Genomic DNA, 19,279 nt, shown 5'->3' on the forward strand with positions numbered 1-19,279 from the left:
TGAGCCACCGCGCCCGGCCAAATTATATTTTTAAACATATATTTGTATCTTATGTTTTAATATTATTTTTCAGTGTAATACTATCTTTATTTTATATTTAAATTTAAATTGTGTTTCATCCATCATAGATGTATTGGTGCCCTTCCTAGTCCCTTTTCCTGGATCAATGTTCCCAGTGTTTCCATTCCCTGCCTATCATGTGTGGTGTGTGTGGTTGCTGGTGACTCACAGTCTGCTCCCTTCTCTGAAGAATTGTCTGCAGATAAATGGAGACAGCCCACCCTGGTAGTTATGACCCTCATCCACCTATGAATCAAGTGCCTGACTCGTGGGGGTATACTAGAGGCTATCTACCTTGTCAAAAGACAAAAAAAAACAAAACAAAACAAAACAAAAAAACACCTTGTGATAAAGTTTATGCTCCAGAGTCTTTCATGGGTGAAGCCAAGGATAAGCTCAATCTAAGACACCTTTGCTTTGTCCTTTTACTGTTTCTGTCCTCTTTCCTTCCCTCACAGATTTATTTTTATGAAAAGCAGCTCCTTCAATAAATCATACTGTGCCCAAGTTCCTATCTCAGCCTTTGATTCCAGGAAACCTAACCTTTGTCACAATTTCTCTGTATGACAATTGCTATCTACATGTGTTTTAAAGTGCTTATTGAAACTTTATTCTAGGGCTAAGAACTGTATTAAACACTGTTTAACAACAGTCCTATAAGGTAGGCAGCAGGTCTTTGTGTTCTTTCATTCTCTGATGAATTTCTCATTTGAAATGGAGCCAGACAGCAACCTCCTAAATAAAGTAAGTAATGCATGGGATTTCATGAAGCTATTTCCTCAGGAAATCGTTTTGAGTATAAAAAAGACATGAACATAATCTAAAACCTAACATCATGTAACATAAAATACTCTAAATATTTCCAAGTGGCTACGGATAAAGTCCTGAGTAAGTTCCATTCTCTGCCCTCATGGAATGAATAATGCCTCAGGGATTGACACTGGAGGGGATCAGTGTAAAGCAAATATGTAAGCAAATTAGAGAATTATATCATGTATTTGTATTTGTGATACTTTCCAAACAATAAAACTGCAGAGTTGTATTATAATATAAAATAGGTTCCAACCAGCCATGGAGATCAGGGAACCATACTCAGAGGATGTTTTTTTTTTTCTATTTTTTTAATTGCATTTTAGGTTTGGGGGTACATGTGAGGAACATGCAAGATTGTTGCATAGGTACACACATGGCAATGTGATTTGCTGCCTTCCTCCCCATCACCTATATCTGACATTTCTCCCCATGGTATCTCTCCCCAACTCCCACCCCCAACTGTCCCTCCCCTATTTCCCCCCACAGACCCCAGTGTATGATGCTCCCCTCCCTATGTCCATGTGTTCTCATTGTTCAACACCCACCTATGAGTGAGAACATGTGGTGGTTGATTTTCTGTTCTTGTGTCAGTTTGCTGAGAATGATGGTTTTCAGGTTCATCTATGTCCCTACAAAGGACATGAACTCATCGTTTTTGATGACTGCATAATATTCCATGGTGTATATGTGCCACATTTTCCCTGTCCAGTCTATCATTGATAAGCATTTGGGTTGGTTCCAGGTCTTTGCTATTGTAAACTGTGCTGCAGTGAACATTCGTGTGCATGTGTCCTTATAGTAGAATGATTCATAATCCTTTGGATATATATCCAATAATGGGATTGCTGGGTCAAATGGAATTTCTATTTCTAGGTCCTTGAGGAATCACCACACTGTATTACACAATTGTTGAACTAATTTACACTCCCACCAACAGTGTAAAAGTGTTCCTATTTCTCCACATCCTCTCCAGTGTCAGTTGTCTCCAGATTTTTTAATGATTGCCATTCTAACTGGCCTGAGATGGTATCTCAATGTAGTTTTGATTTGCATTTCTCTAATGACCAGTGATGATGAGCATTTTTTCATGTTTGTTGGCCTGATGTATGTCTTCTTTTGTAACGTGCCTCTTCATGTCCTTTGCCCACTTTTGAATAGGCTTGTTTTTTTTTTCTTGTAAATCTGTTTTAGTTCTTCGTAGATTCTGGATATCAGCCCTTTGTCAGATGGGTAGAGTGCAAAAATTTTTTTCCCATTCTGTTGGTTGCTGATTCACTCTAATAACTGTTTCTTTTGCCATGCAGAAGCTGTGGAGTTTGATTAGGTCCCATTTATCTATTTTGGCTTTTGTTGTCCATGCTTTTGGTGTTTTAGTCATAAAGTCCTTGCATACGCCTATGTCCTGAATGGTTTTGCATAGATTTTCTTCTAGGGTTGTTAATGGTATTAGGTCTTATGTTTAAGTCTTTAATCTATCTGGAGTTAATTTTAGTTTAAGGTGTCAGGAAGTGGTCCAGTTTCTGCTTTCTGCACCTGGCTAGCCAGTTTTCCCAACACCATCTATTAAACAGGGACTCCTTTCTCTATTACTTGTGTTTGTCAGGTTTGTCAAAGATTGGATGGTTGTAGATGTGTGGTGTTGCCTCCGAGGTCTCTGTTCTCTTCCATTGGTCAATATCTCTGTTTTGGTACCAGTACCATGCTGTTTTGATTACAGTAGCCTTGTAGTATTGTTTGAAGTCTGGTAGTGTGATGCCTCCCACTTTGTTCTTTTGCTTAGAATTGACTTGGCTATGCAGGCTCTCTTTTGGTTCCATATGAAGTTTGAGGTATTTTTTTCCAGTTCTGTGAAGACGGTCGTTGGTAGTTTGATGGGGATAGTGTTGAATCTGTAATTTACTTTGGGCAGTATGGCCATTTTCATGATATTGATTCTTCCTAACCATGAGCATAGAATGTTTCTCCATCTGTTTGTGTCCTCTCTTATTTCGTTGGGCAGTGGTTTGTAGTTCTCCTCAAAGAGGTCCTTTACGTTCTTTGTTAGTTGTATTCCTAGGTATTTTATTCTCTTTGTAGCTATTGTGAATGGCAGTTATATTAAGGAGAAATCAACTGAAGAAGAAAACACAAAAGAATTTCAGAAACAGAGATAGAATATGTGAAATACTCAAGTAAAGAGGAGAGAAGATGATATATACAATATATATTATAAATTCTGCAAAGATGACTGTCAGCAAGACCTTCTATACATGCATAATCATTTTCCCATTAAGAAGTGGACTTTTTTCCCCATCCCTTGAATTCCAGCTGCCCTGAAACAGGTTCAAGCAACATGAACTAGAAGAAAAATGAACTGATGCTACAAAGGTTAGCAGGTACCATGATCATCCAGAGCATATGTAGAATGTGAGTCTTTTTAGAAACAATGTTGTATTATCAAATATTTGTCAACATAAATGTGACATATTTAAAATACCTGTGGTTGCATAACAAACTATTCCAAAATTCAGTGGATTTAACATAAAACTTTCCTTTGGCCATGATTCTGTGGATCAGGAATTCAGTCTTCTGGGTTTATTCTTATGACTGCAGTCATTATCAGTCAGGTCTTACTCAGAGACTTTGACCTAGATGTTGCTTTTTGGTTAGAAGTCTGATTTATTTCCATGCCATCTCTTCCTCTCCAAGTGAGTTACTTTGTTTTCAAAGATATTCCATTTGCTCTCTCTCTGTCTTCCTTGAGAAGGGTGTTTGAACTTATTTCCATGGGTGCCATGTTCTGCTAGAGTGAACGCAGAAAAACAGTTCAGACCTATAACTGACAGTATTGCTTCTGCCATACTTTGTTGATCAAAGCAAATATCAGGGCAGCTGAAATTCAAGGGTTGGGGAAAAAAGGTCTTGCTGACAGTCATATTTGTATAATTTACAATATATATTAAAATCTATTTAAAATTTTTTATTTTGGTAGATGGCAAACAAATGAATTAGAGGACACAAAAGAGATCAGCTTTTAAACACCATAGTAATTCATCCTAGAGATAATGATAACCTTTGTTTAGCATGATGGGAGTAGAGATATGCTGAAGTGAACTGATTGTAAAAATACTTAGCAAGTAGAATCAGCAGTACTTGAGAAAGTTTTAAATGCATTTGGTAAAAGACTGGCATTTATTTAAAAGATATATTGTTTAAAACAAGATTATATAAATGTCAACTTTTTCTCATTGGACCTGAATAGTATTAGTGCATTGTTAATGGATATAATTACATTGAATCACTTTATTCCTGGAGGAAATTCTTAGATTTAGCAAAAATATAAAGTAATGTTACTTTAAGAAGAAAACTGGAGACTATCAATAAAAAATGAAAATGCACAAATATATTGACCTATTAAGTTTACTTTTAGTCATATGTCCCAAAGAATCACCATCCTTCACTTATACACATGAATAGAATGTGTATAAGTGAAAGATGGTGAACAAATGTGTTCTTGGGATGCTATCTGTAATGTAAAACCAATGAAAATCACTTAAATATCCTTCAATAGAATATTGGATAAATAAATTTTACTACACTGATATGAAATATTCCTCAAGCATTCATAGGCAGTACATCTATGCAAACTGTCATATTTTTGGAATCAATGACATTTTAAATGAAAAAATACATTGCAAAAATCTACATAGTATACCTTTGCTTTTATGACAAATATTATTTATACACTCAATAGATGTTGTAGAAGCTCATACATGATATATGCTAAAAGAGTGTGACAAAGTTAAAGAGGGATTTTACTTTCTACCTTATATATTTTTAAAACTTATGAATAATAGAATTTATAAACTTGAAAACAATTAAAAGAATAGAGCGTTTGTGCCTAAGCATTTTTAATTTAAAATAAACATTTTGTGAAATTTCTGAAGCATCCTGATGAATGCTGCTTGGCTGCATTAACTATCATTAGTCCAAAATTTATTTTCTCTAATCTTTTAATACTATTGTTCAAATCTTGCATTAATGATTACAAAATTATTTCCTATGTATATATTGCTGGTGATATAGGTGAAAAGTTGAATGATGCATTTGACTTTATGAACAGATTTAGTAAGCTAATATTCAGACTTGGAGTTCCCCAGTTTACTTCTATTTCAAGTTAATGAGATTATGCACCTGATAATTACTTTCATTCAGGGCTTCCTTCAGCATTATTCAAAGCTAATTTAAAGGTATGAATTACTCTTCCTCTGCTGTGAGGCAGTAAGAAAGGTAGACTATTTTTAAAAAAGAACTTGAAGCTTTCTTTCTAAACACTTTCCAATTTATCTAGACATGTGTCAGGGGAAATTTAATTGTGCTCATTTGCTCAGAGGCCACCTTTTTATTTATAGAAAATCATTCTTAAATGTTATTATGTGGATAGCCTCATGCTAAGCTCTCATTTTAGATAGAAGTGCTAAAGTCTATTAGTTAAGTGCAATTTCATTAAAGAGTTGAAAATCTTTAGGGAAAAACTAATCATCAAAAACTTTACAAAAGATAACACTGGAATTTTGTAATTTGATATTATATCATCAGTATTCTTGCCAAAGGAACATATTTATCTATGCCACGAAATTTGGTCAGTAATGCTGAATCTAGGCATCAGGTTGAACATTCTGAAAGTTAAAAAATTCCATGTTGTTGATTACATTGTAATTTTAAAAGATTTTTTTTCACAGATTCTATAGCTAGACTGTTTTGGCTAATAATAATATTTTTATGAATATATATTTTAACAATCCAGTCAACAAGTTTATTATTAATTGATTATTTATTTTAGGGATTGAGTATAAATGTAAGATTGGCTTATTTTGTGAGACAGAAGAAAAAATATCAAGCATAGTGACTCTCCTTTTGGACATGGCAATTAATTAAAAACAGAAGTAGACATTAATCAAATGTTAGATTATGAGATTTTAAAAAATAAAGTCTGTATAAAGCAATTGAAATGAATTCTACATACCTGCATTCCCCAAAGTAATTTATTAGGTTTTTGTGGAAAAATATATGTAAAAGAGAGCTCCAGAAGTCCAATTTCTTTTACAAGAACTTGGATTAATAAAGTTTAACAGGTACAAGGGATCTTTTAATAAAACAGTACACAGTATGTGAATATTCTAAAATACTTGAAATGATTCAAGAAGGGGTCATGCCAAAACTCTACCAATGCAAAAATATATTTCTACACAGAGTTATTTGAAAACAAAAATTGAGAATCATAGGTAAATAGATAAAATAAGAGCTAAATTGTATTCCTGAATAAAATTAAATACAACCTTAAGAATTGTTTTAAATTAAGGCTTGATGTGTTCAAAGATCCAAGATGGCCATTTAGAAACAGCTCAGGATTGCAGCTCCCAGTGAAAGCACAAAGGGTGAGTGGATGCCGCATTTTCAGATGGATTTTTATTGCCCACAGACCAGGATATTCCCAGGTGGAGGAGCCCCACAGGTCGCCAACGTGGCTGTTTTGGCAGGTGTGAGGCTATTTTGATCAGCACGGCTGCTTTGCCCGGTGCGGCTGCTTTGCCGGCGCCCAGGCGCGGTGGTTCTCCATACAAAATACACTAGTCTGGGTGCCCTTTTAGCTGGCGGCTGGAGCCCTGGGAAGTCTCCCATTCATCTGATTAAAAACGGGACTGAACAGGGAGCCAGGCCAGGAGATTCCTGGGCAAAAAAAGCACCACGATTCTCAGAGCCGCTGTTTAAGCTGGCGCAGTGAGTTGCTGCATAGGACGGCGCCTTTTCAACAGGTGACTGGAACACCTGGGAGAGAGTTGACTGTTCAACTAAAAAAAAAAAGGCTCTGAGGCAGGTAGTCAGGTGATCAGGCTCGGCTGGTCCCACCCTCACAAAAAAACAGCAATCAGAAACTCTCTGGATTGAGAGTTTCACAGCAAACTCAGCTGAACCCGGGATGGTCCAGCTCTGTGGGGGAGGGCCGTCCGCCATTACCGAGACACTCCACCACTACAGAGGCAGCCTGCCATTGCCAAGGCAACCTGCCATTACAGAGAGAGTCTGCCAATACAGAGGTGGGCCACCATTGCCGAGGCAGTTCTAACTACACCCATATAAACAGGACTGCAGGTAAGTTTACACGGCAGCTGGTTGGGGCCCACAGCAGCTCAGCAAAGCCTCTACAGGCAGACAGTGACTAGGCTGCCTCCTTGCTGGGCAGGGAAGCCCTGAAAAAAAAAGGCAGCAGCACAATGGAAACTCATAAATAAAGCCCTAACTCCCTGGGACAGAGCACCTGGGAACAAAAAGCAGTTTATGAGTTCTGCTGCAGCAGACCTAAACCTACCCGTCCAGCAGCTCTGAATCAACAATGGAGCTCACAGCTCAGCGCTTGAGCTCCTATAAAGGACAGACTGTCTCCTCAAGCAGCTCCCTGACCCCTGTATACCCAAAGAGTCACCTCATAAAGGAGAGATCAGACTGACATTTGTCTGGTATCCTTCTGGGACAAAGATAGCAGAAGAAGAAACTGGTAGCAACCCTTACTGTTCTGCAGCTGCTGCAGGTGATCCCCAGGCAAGCAGGGCCTGGAGTGGACCTCAGCAGTCCTAAAGCAGAGGGGCCAGACTGTTAGAAGGAAAACTAAGAAACAGAAATAATTAACTTCATCATCAACAAACAGAATGTCCACTCAGAGACCCAATCTGAAAGTCAGCAACTGCAAAGACGACAGGTGGATAAATCCACAAAGATGGGAATAAACCAACGCAAAAAGAATGAAAACACCTGAAACCAGAACACCTCTCCTCCTACAAGGGATCACGACTCCTCACCAGCAAGGGAACAAGGCTGGATGGAGAATGAGTGTGATGAAATGACAAAATCAGACTTCAGAAGGTGAGTAAAAAGAAACTCTTGTGAACTAAAAGAACATGTTCTAACGCAATGCAAAGAAAATAAGAACCTTGAAAAAAGATTTGACGAAATGCTAACGAGAATGGACAACTCAGAAAGGAATATAAGTGAATTGATGGAGCTGAAAAACACAACATGAGGACTTCACAAAGCATGCACAAGTTTTAACAGCCAAATTGACTAAGCAGAAGAAAGGATATCAGAGGTCGAAGATTAATCCAATGAAATAAAAAAGAAGGCAAGATTAGAGAAAAAAGTGTAAAAAGGAATGAACAAAGTCTTCAAGACATGTGGGACTGTGTGAAAAGACCTAATCTATGTTTGATAGGTGTACCTGAATGCGACAAAGAGAGTGAATCCAAGCTGGAAAATACTCTTCAGGATATTATCCAGGAAACCTTCCCCAACCTAGCAAGGCAGGCCAATATTCAAGTCCAGATAATACAGAGAACACCACAAAGATATTCCTCAAGAAGAGCAACCCCAAGGCACATAATCGTCAAATTCACCAGGGTTGAAATGAAGGAGAAAATGCTAAGGGCAGCCAGAGAGAAAGATCAGGTTACCCACAAAGGAAAGCCCATCAAAAACCCTGAAAGAGGCTCTACACATATAAAGGAACAACAAGTACCAGCTCAACTAAAGGGCAAAACACCAAAATGGCAGTATCAAATTCACACATAACAATATTAACCCTAAATGTAAATGGACTAAATGCCCCAATCAAAAGACACAGACTGGCAAATTGGATAAAAAGCCAAAACCCATCAGTGTGCTGTATCCAGGAAACCCATTTCACATGCAAGGATACACAAAGGCTCAAAATAAAGGGATGGAGGAAGGTTTACCAAGCAAATGGAGAGCAAAAAAAAAGCAGGAGTTGTAATTCTCATCTCTGATAAAATAGACTTTATAGCAACAAAGATCAAAAGAGATAAAGAAGGACATTACATAATGGTAAAAGGATCAATGCAACAAGAAGAGCTAACGATCCTAAATATATATGCACCAATACAGGAGCACCCAGATACATAAGGCAAGTTCTTAATGACTTACAAAGAGACTTAGACTCCCACACAATAATAGTGGCAGACTTTAACACCCCATTGTCAATATTAGACAGATCCACCAGACAGAAAATTAACTAGGACATCCAGGACTTGAACTCAGACAAGGACCAAGCAAACCTAATAGACATTTACAGAACTCTCCACCCCAAATCCACAGAATTATACATTCTTCTCAGCACCACATCACACCTACTCTAAAATTGGCCACATGATTGGAAGTAAATCACTCCTCAGCAAATGCAAAAGAATGGAAATCATAACAAACAGTCTCTCAGACCACAGCACAATCAAGTTAGAACTCAGAATTCAAAAACTAACTCCGAACCGCACAGCTTCATGGAAACTCAACAACTTGCTCTCGAATGTTGACTCGATAAACAATGAAATGAAGACAGAAATAAAAATGTTCTTCAAAACCAATGAGAATGAAGACACAACATACCAGAATCTCTGGGACACATTTAAAGCTGTCTCTAGGGGAAAATATATAGCAATAAGTGCCCACATGAGAAGCAAGGAGAGATCAAAAATTGACACCCTATCGTGAAAATTGAAAGAGCTAGAGGAGCAAGATCAAAAAAACTCAAAACCTAGCAGAAGACAAGAAATAACTAAGATCAGAGCAGATCTGAAAGAGATAGAGACACAAAAAACCCTTCAAAAAATAAATAAATTCAGGAGCTGGTTTTTTGAAAAGATCAACAAAATAGACAGACCACTAGCTAGATTAATAAAAAAGAAAAGAGAGAATAACCAAATTGATGCAATAAAAAACGATAAAGGAGATATCATGACAGATTCCACAGAAATTCAAACCATCATCAGAGATTATTACAAACAACTCTATGTACATAAACTAGTAAACCTGGAAGAAATGGATAAATTCCTGGACACTTGCCTCCTCCCAAGCCTAAACCAGGAAGAAGTTGATACCCTGAACAGACCCATAACAAGGTCTGAAGTTGAGGCAGTAATTAAGAGACTACCACACAAAAAAAGCCCAGGTCCAGATGGGTTCACAGCTGAATTCTACCAGACATACAAAGAGGAGCAGGTACCATTCCTTCTGAAACTATCCCAAATAATCCAAAAAGAGGGAATCCTTCCCAAATCATTTTATGAGACCAACATCATCCTGATATCAAGAACTGGCAGAGACTCAACAAGAAAAGAAAACTTCAGGCCAATATCCATGATGAACATAGATGCAAAAATCCTCAATAAAATACTGGCAAGCCGATTGCAACAGGACATCAGAAAGATCATGGTGGATACACCATGATCAAGTAGGATTCATCCCGGGGATGCAAGGCTGGTTCAACATACACAAGTCTATAAATGTAATTCACCACATAAAGAGCACCAAAGACAAAAACCACATGATTATTTCAATTGATGCAGAGGCCTTTGACAAAATTCAAGAGTGCTTTATGCTAAAAACCCTTAAACTATGTATTGATGGAACGTATTTCAAAATAATAAAAGCTATTTACAAGAAACCTACAGCCAATAACATACTGAATGGGCAAAAATTGGAAGCATTCCCTTTGAAATCTGGCACTAGACAAGGATGCCCTCTCTCACCACTCCTATTCAATGTAGTACTGGAAGTTCTAGACAGAGCACTCAGGCAAGAAAAAGAAATAAAGTGTATTCAAATAGGAAAGGAAGAAGTCAAATTGTCTCTATTTGCCGATGACATGATTGAATATATAGAAGACCCCATTGTCTCAGCCCCAAATCTCCTGAAAGTGATAAGCAACTTCAGCAAAGTCTCAGGATACAAAATCAATGTGCAAAAATCACAAGCATTCCTATACACCAATAACAGACTTAAAGAGAGCCAAATCAAGAATGAACTGCCACTCACAATTGCTACAAAGAGAATAAAATACCTAGGAATATAATTAACAAGGAATGTAAAGGACCTCTTCAAGGAGAACTACAAACCACTGCTCAACAAAAGAAGAGAGGACACAAACAGGTGGAGAAACATTCCATGTTAATGGTTAGGAAGAAGCAATATCATGAAAATGGCCATACTGCCCAAAGTAAATTACAGATTCAACACTATCCCCATCAAGCTACCAATTACCTTCTTCTCAGTACTGGCAAAAAACAACTAAACTTCATATGGAACCAAGAGAGCCTGCATAGCCAAGTCAGTTCTAAGCAAAAAGAACAAAGTAGGAGGCATTGCACTACTGGACTTCAAACTATACTACAAGGCTACAGTAACCAAAACAGCATGGTACTGGTACCAAAACAGAGATATAGACCAATGGAACAGAACAGAGGCCTCGGAGGCAACACCACACATCTACAACCATCCTATCTTTGGCAAACCTGACAAAAACAAGCAATGGGGAAAGGATTCCCTGTTTAATAAATGGTGTTGGGAAAACTGGCTAGCCATGCGCAGAAAGCAGAAACTGGACCCCTTCCTGACACCAACACTAAAATTAACTCCAGATGGATTAAAGACTGAAACATAAGACCTAACACCATAAAAACCCTAGAAGAAAATCTAGGCAAAACCATTCAGGACATAGGTGTAGGCAATGACTTCATGACCAAAACACCAAAAGCATTGGCAACAGAAGCCAAAATAGACAAATGGGACCTAATCAAACTCCACAGCTTCTGCACGGCAAAAGAAACAGTCATTAGAGTGAATTGGCAACCAAAAGAATGGGAAAAAAATTTTTGCAGTTTATCCATCTGACAAAGGGCTGATATCCAGAATTTACAAATAACTAAAACAGATTTACAAGAAAAAAGCAAGCCCATTCTAAAGTGGGCAAAGGATATGAACAGACACTTTACAAAAGAAGACATACATGACGCCAACAAACATATGAAAAAATGGTCATCATCGCTGGTCATTAGAGAAATGCAAATCAAAACTACATTGAGATACCATCTCAGGCCAGTTGGAATGGCGATCATTAAAAAATCTGGAGACAACTGATGCTGGAGAAAATGTGGAGAAATAGGAACACTTTTACACTGTTGGTGGGAGTGTAAATTAGTTCAACCATTGTGGAAGACAGTGTGGCATTCCTTAAGGACCTAGAAATAGAAATTCCATTTGACCCAGCAATCCCATTTCTGCGTATATATCCAAAGGGTTATAAATTGTTCTACTATAAGGACACATGCACATGAATGTTCATTGCAGCACTGTTTACAATAGCGAAGACCTGGAACCAACCCAAATGCCCATCGTTGACAGACTGGACAGGGAAAATGTGGCACATATACACCATGGAATATTATGGAGCCATCAAAAACGATGAGTTTGGGTCCTTTGTAGGGACATGGATGAACCTGGAAACCATCATTCTCAGCAAACTGACACAAGAGCAGAAAATCAAACACCGCATGTTCTCACTCATAGGCAGGTGTTGAACAATGAGAACACATGGACACAGGGAGGGGAGCACTACACCCTGGGGTCTGTTGGGGGGAAATAGAGGAGGGACAGCTGGGAGTGGGGAGAGATAGCAAGGGGAGAAATGCCATATATAGGTGATGGGGAGGAAGGAAGCAAATCACACTGCCACGTGTGTACCTATGCAACAGTCTTGCATGTTCTTCACGTGTACCCTATAACCTAAAATGCAATTAAAAAGAGGCTTAATATAAAATAAAGTAGCAAAAATAAATCAGAAAATAAAGTCACAAAACAATATTCTCATTTGAAAACATTTATCATTGCATTAATCAATGCCACATGCAGATTTATATTATCAACTTACTTGAAATTTTGTAGCAAGAAGATAGCTAATTTGTGGCTTGCATTCCTCTTTCAAGTGAAAATCAGCTTTCTTTGCTTACACTGTTTCCAAAAAACTTAGAATTAGATTTTTTTTTTTTTTTTGAGACAGAGTTTCACTCTTGTTACCCAGGCTGGAGTTCAATGGCGCGATCTCAGCTCATCACAACCTCCGCCTCTTGGGTTCGGGCAATTCTCCTGCCTCAGCCTCCTGAGTAGCTGGGATTACAGGCACGCGCCACCATGCCCAGCTAATTTTTTGTAGTTTTAGTAGAGATGGGGTTTCACCATGTTGACCAGGATGGTCTCGATTTCTTGGCCTCGTGATCCACCCGCCTCAGTCTCCCAAAGTGCTGGAATTACAGGCGTGAGCCATCGCTCCTGGCCAGAATTAGATTTAATATTCAATTACATTTACTAGATTTACTTAGGAAGTGACTACATTTTACCTGTCTTTCTACAATGTGAATCGGACTTTTAGATTTATATAAAAAAGTATATATTAATTATTCTTAGTTCAAAAGGTATGTGTGGTGGGGGCATGTACAATACACCTGCTGTAAATACTTACAGCATAAACCATTACTCATTTTTTCTTTTATGATGATTAAAACTATAATTTAATCATTCAAGAACAAGTAAAATGAAATACTGTCTACACAATTATAACACAAGTATTTTAGTCTTAACATTATTTAATATTTGTCATGCATTTTGATAGTGAAAACGGGATTTTTCAGAGCAATTATGGGGTGAAATATATTGGGGAATCCCAGGTTTAAAGATATTCAACTCTAGAGAAGCAGAATGCAAAATCTAAGCAGTTGAAGGAGCAAAACTGAACTAGTAAACTGTATTATCTTGTAGTCTCTTTCATGTTAAATGAAAACAAACAAAATGAGTAAACTTGCTTCCTACCTATTTCAAGCGTTAAGAATTAAAACATGAAAGCCATCATAAAAGTCTAATGCTGTGATAAGATAGCATTGAAAAATAAATCTTGAATTGAGGAGAAATACTTTGATATGGGATGATAAAAATCATTGCCTTATCTGCTCCTTTGCCACCATCCCATTACTCAGCATCGGTGTTTGAGAAATGCTTAATCTTAGAGTTTTCATATTGAGAGCTGTAGCTCCAGAATAAGAAACTTTTTTGATGTTCAGAGAGAAGGAACTAATTAAATATAAAATATCTACTTATTTTAAGGCAAAGAAAGGAAATGTTAGAAACCATAATAAAATTCAAAAATTTCTAATTAGTGATGGGATTCAGAACATGCTATGCCTAAATACAGCACGTTGGCACACTGAATATTTTAAGCTGAAGGAATCTGAGTCACTAACCAGCTTCCCCACTCAGCTCAGGTGTTCTTAAGCATCCTCCAGGCTGGCAGGCAAGTATAGGCCATCAATTGTCCATGGAGGGAGCATTTGGTTTCACTCAGACCCAGAGGCTGATCTGTGACACAGCAAAGCCTTTTTATTCTACCTAAGGCTATTCTAGATCTGGAACCAAGCCTAAATCCATGCATATATGTGACGTATAGGCTCTGGCCTACCAAGAGTGGTTGATCAGCAGCTGCAGAGACCCTGCCTATGCAGAAGCAATCACAGACACAAGCCAGCTCCTACACCTGACCAGAGAGTCCTGCCAGTAGTCCCTTCAGACAACAGAGCACAAGAGTATTTGTAGCCATAAAGGCACGCACACACACACACACACACACACACACACACATATACATACATATATATATATATCTCCATATATAGCAGTGAATTAGACACACACACACACACACACAGACATATACAGCTAATGCTCGACCTACGACCACGATCGGGACCGGCAGACTGGTCGTAACACGATTTGGTTGTAAGTTGAGTAGGCTATATGTACAGTTGAAATTGTGCACGCGGAGATGGTAGTGCTGCCGGAAGCTGGTCTGCACTGTCGTATGCCCAGCTGGGCAACGTTTGCACTGCCAGACGGGGAGCAGTCGTGGCTAGTGACTGTGGTCGTAAAGTCAAATGGTTGTAAGTTGCATAGGTCGTAAGTCGATCAATACCTGTACATACACATATATGTATATACACCCATATATAGCAGTGGAATTACACACACACACACACACACACACACACACACACACACACAGAGAGAGATATGTCAAATAAGCTAGCAAATATTATACCTCAAAACTAGAAAAATAAACTAAGACCAAAGTTACAAAAAGGAAGAAAATAACAAAGATTAGGGCAAATATTTTTTTTAAATACAGAATAGGAAAATTAAAAAAAATCAACAAAACTTAAAATTGGTTTTCTGAAAAAATAAAACCAAGAAACTCTTTGATAGACTAGGAAAAAAAATAAAATATGCAAATAAAATCAGAAACGAGAGAGAAGACATTACAATTAAACCCACAAAAATACTAAGGATCATAAGAAAGTACTCTGAACAATTATTTAAAAAATATGCCAACAAATTGAATAATCTAAAAGAAACGAATATATTTCTAAACATAGCCTACCAAAACTGAGTCATGAAGAAACTGAAAAGCTGAACAGGCCAATAGTGTGTAAGGACATTAAATCATTAATAAAATATCGGCAATCAAAGAAAAGCCTAGGACTGGAAAATTTCACTGCTGAATTCTATCAAACATTAAAACAAACAAACAAACAAAAACTAATGATAATACTTCTCAAATTATCCCAAAAATTGAAATACAGGAAATATTTTCAAACTTACTTTCTGAGGCCAGCATACTCTGATACAAAAGCCAGAGAAGGACAATAAAAGGAAAGAAACCCATAGGCCAATATTTCTAATGCATATAGTTGCAAAAATTCTCAATAAAATATTGACAAATGAAACTAAACAACATATCAAAAGAATAATTCATAATGTTGCACTGGGATTTATTTTTAGGATTTAAGGATGGTTCAACATATGCGAGCTAATTTCCTGAGGCTATATGTAAATTAAATGTGATGTATCACATTAACAAAATAAAAGATAAAAATTATATGGTCATCTCAATAAATTTTAAAAAAAGCATAACACCCTTTCATGATAAATGCTCTCAAAAGATCAGGTATGAAAGGATTGTACCTGAATACAATAAGGCCATATATGACAAAACCATACTTAAAAACATACGTCAATGGTAGAAAGTTGAAAGGTTTTTTTTCTAATATCAGGAGCAAGGCAAAGATGTCTTTCTCACTACTTTTTTACCAATATAGTATTGAAGTCTTAGCCAGAGTAAATTTGCAAGAGAAAAAAAATAAGTGGTATCCTAATAGGAAAGGGAAAAGTGAAGTTGTCTCTATTTACTGACTATACGATCTTATATATAGAAAACTCTAGAGATGCCACCAAAAGAAAAAAAAAAACTGATAAACTCGTAAACAAATTGAGTAAAGCTGCAGGATACAAAGTCAACATACACAAATTAGTAGTGTTTCTATGAGTAACACCAAGGTATCCAAAATGGAAATTAAGAAAACAACCCAATTTACAATAGCAACAATAACAAAAACACATGTAGATGTAAATGTAACCAAGATGAAAGACCTGTCTACTGAGAACTATAAAACACTGACAAAATAAATTGAAAAAAAAAGCAAAATTAAATAAAAATACAGCTTATATTCATGGATTGGAAGAATAACTATTGTTAAAATGTCCATACTACCTAAAGTAGTCTACAGATCAAATGCAAGCCCTATCAAATTCCAATGACATTTTTCATAGAAATAGAAAAAACCCAATGTTTAAATTTCTTCGAAACTACAAAATACCCCAAATAGTCAAAACAATCTTGAGCAAAAATAAAAAGTTGGAGTTATTACATTCTTTAATTTCAAAACTTAAGGCAATTATAATCAAAACAACATGATACTGGCATTAAAACAGAAACACAGGTCAACGGAATTAGATAGAAAGCCCAGAAATAAACCCACACATTTATAGCCACTTGAAAAGATGCCCAAAATATGCAATGGGGAAAGGACAGTCTCTTCAATAAGTGGTGCAGGAAAACTTGATGTCCACAGACAGAAGATTAAAATTAGATTTCTTATCTCACAACATACTTAAAAACTCAAAATAGATTGAAGACTTAAATATAAGATGTAAAACTATAAAACGACTAGAAGAAAACTTGGGAGAAAGAAAGCTCCAGGACACTGTTCTGGATGATGATTTTAAAAATATGATCCTGAAAGCATAGGCAACAAAAACACATACAAACAAATAGTTTGATTGCATCAAACTAAAAAGCTTCTGCACAGCAAAGGAAACAATGTGATGAAGAGACAACCCACAGAATAAGAGAAAATATTTGCAAACCATACTTACAATGAGTTAATGTCCAAAATGTATAAGAAATACAAACAATTCAATAGCAAGGAAATAACCCAATTAAAAAAAAATAGGGAAAAATCTTGAACTGACGTTCTCAAAAGAAGACATACAAATAGCCAATATGCACATGAAAATATGCTCAGCGTCACTAATAATGAGAATAATGCAAATTAAAAACTATTTTATTAGAATGGCTTTTATCAAAAAGATGAAAGAGAAGTGTTAGTGAAAATGCAGGTAAAAGGGAACTCATACATTCATAGTGGGAATGCAAATTAGTATAACTATTATGAAAAATGGCAAGGAGGAGCTTCCAAAAACTAAAATTAGAACTACTGTATGATCATCAGTCCCACTACTGGGTACACAGCCAAAAAAATTAAAATCAGTATGTCCAAAGAATAGTTACATTTCCATGTTTATTGCAGCATTATTTACAATAGCCAAGATATGGAACCAATGTAGGTATCTATTAACAGATAAATGAATAAAGAAAAAAAAATAAATGAATAAGGAAAACGTGTTACATCTACACAAGGTAATACTAGTCGGTCTTAAAAAAGGAGAAAATCCTATCATTCATAGTAATGTTAATGAACATAGAAGACAGGTCATTTCATGCTAAATTAAGTAAGCCAGGCACAGAAAGAACAAATACCACAAGATCTCACTTGTATGTGGAAACTAAAACACTTGAACTCATAGAGGTAAAGAGTAGAATTATGGTCACCAGAGGCTGGGTGAGGGAGGAAGGAAAGGAGTGTGGGGTTGTAAGTCAATGGGTACAAAGTTTTAGAGAAGAGGGAGGAATAAGATTTCAGATATATTGCTCAGCAGAGTGACTGTAGTTAACAATACTATCTCAAAATAAGTAAATTTCAATTGTCCTACCACAAAAAAAATGAGAGGTGATAAATATGGTAATTAGCTTTATTTAATCATTTCACATATATAAAAATATCACATTGTATCTGAATATATATAATTATTTCTTAAAAGAATATTAAAAATAATTAGTAATAAATTTAATAAACAAAGTCACAATCTATTGGCAAAAATAGAATAATTCTGATAAGTTAGTAAGACAAATAAATAGAGAAGTATACCATGTTTATAGATTGAAAAACTATCAAAATTATAAATTCATGCTAATGATAATCAAAAAAATAAGACTCAGAAAAAATATTTGTAAAACATATATATAATTAAGGGCCAATAGGATATATTAAAAAGTTCCTAAAACTAAATTACAAAATGATATAAAAGTAAATAAATAGGAAAAAAATTAATAATTCCTTCACCAAAGAATATAGCTTATAAAAATTTGTCTAAGGTCACTATTTATTAGCAAAATAGCAATTAAAGCCAAATTCACAGACTAACAAGCACACTCCATAATGGCTAAAAATATAAAAGAAACTTACATTTGAACATGCATTCTTGGTTGCAATGTAAAATAATTCAACTACTTCAGATCAACAACAAAAAAGAAATCTTTCTGGATCTGATAATACTACATATATACACACACACACACACACAAACACAATTACAGAGTCATGGAATTGGTATATACCTATACATATATATAACTATATATATAGTTATATACCTATACATATATATACCTATACATATATGCCTATACATATATATACCTATACATATATATATACACACATAAATAAATTCACTATATTTTGATAAATAAAAGACTTGTATAATGTAAATTCCATTAAAAATATAGACCATTACTATCACCATAGAAACTTTCCTCATGTAAATTCCTGGTCATTCCCTCTATCATTCTCACAGAGACACTTACTGTTCTGAGTTTAAATATCATAGGTTAGTTTTCTACATTTTAAAGCTTCAAAAAAGTGAAATAATACAATATGTACTCTTCTATTTATGAGAATTTTTTTTCGCTTGGCATAAAGTTTTTAATAGCTACTCATGTGATCTGATGGAAGATAATTTTCTTTTATTACTGAAGAACATCCCAATATATGAATATATCACTTTTAAAATTTCCATTCTCTTAAGAGATGAACCCCTGACTCTTTCCCAGTTTTACTAAGAGTAAAGCTGTCCTGAGTCTTTCCCAGTTTTACTAAGAGTAAAGCTGACCTGAGCATTTATGTACAAGTCTTTTTGTTAGACTATGTCTCATTTCTCTTAAGGGAAGTACCTAGGATTACAATTACAGAGTCAAGGAATAGGTATATATATATATATATATATATATATATATATATACACA

Source organism: Cebus imitator, unplaced genomic scaffold (assembly GCF_001604975.1).
Source record: "Cebus imitator isolate Cc_AM_T3 unplaced genomic scaffold, Cebus_imitator-1.0 Scaffold21, whole genome shotgun sequence".
NCBI lineage: Eukaryota > Metazoa > Chordata > Mammalia > Primates > Cebidae > Cebus > Cebus imitator.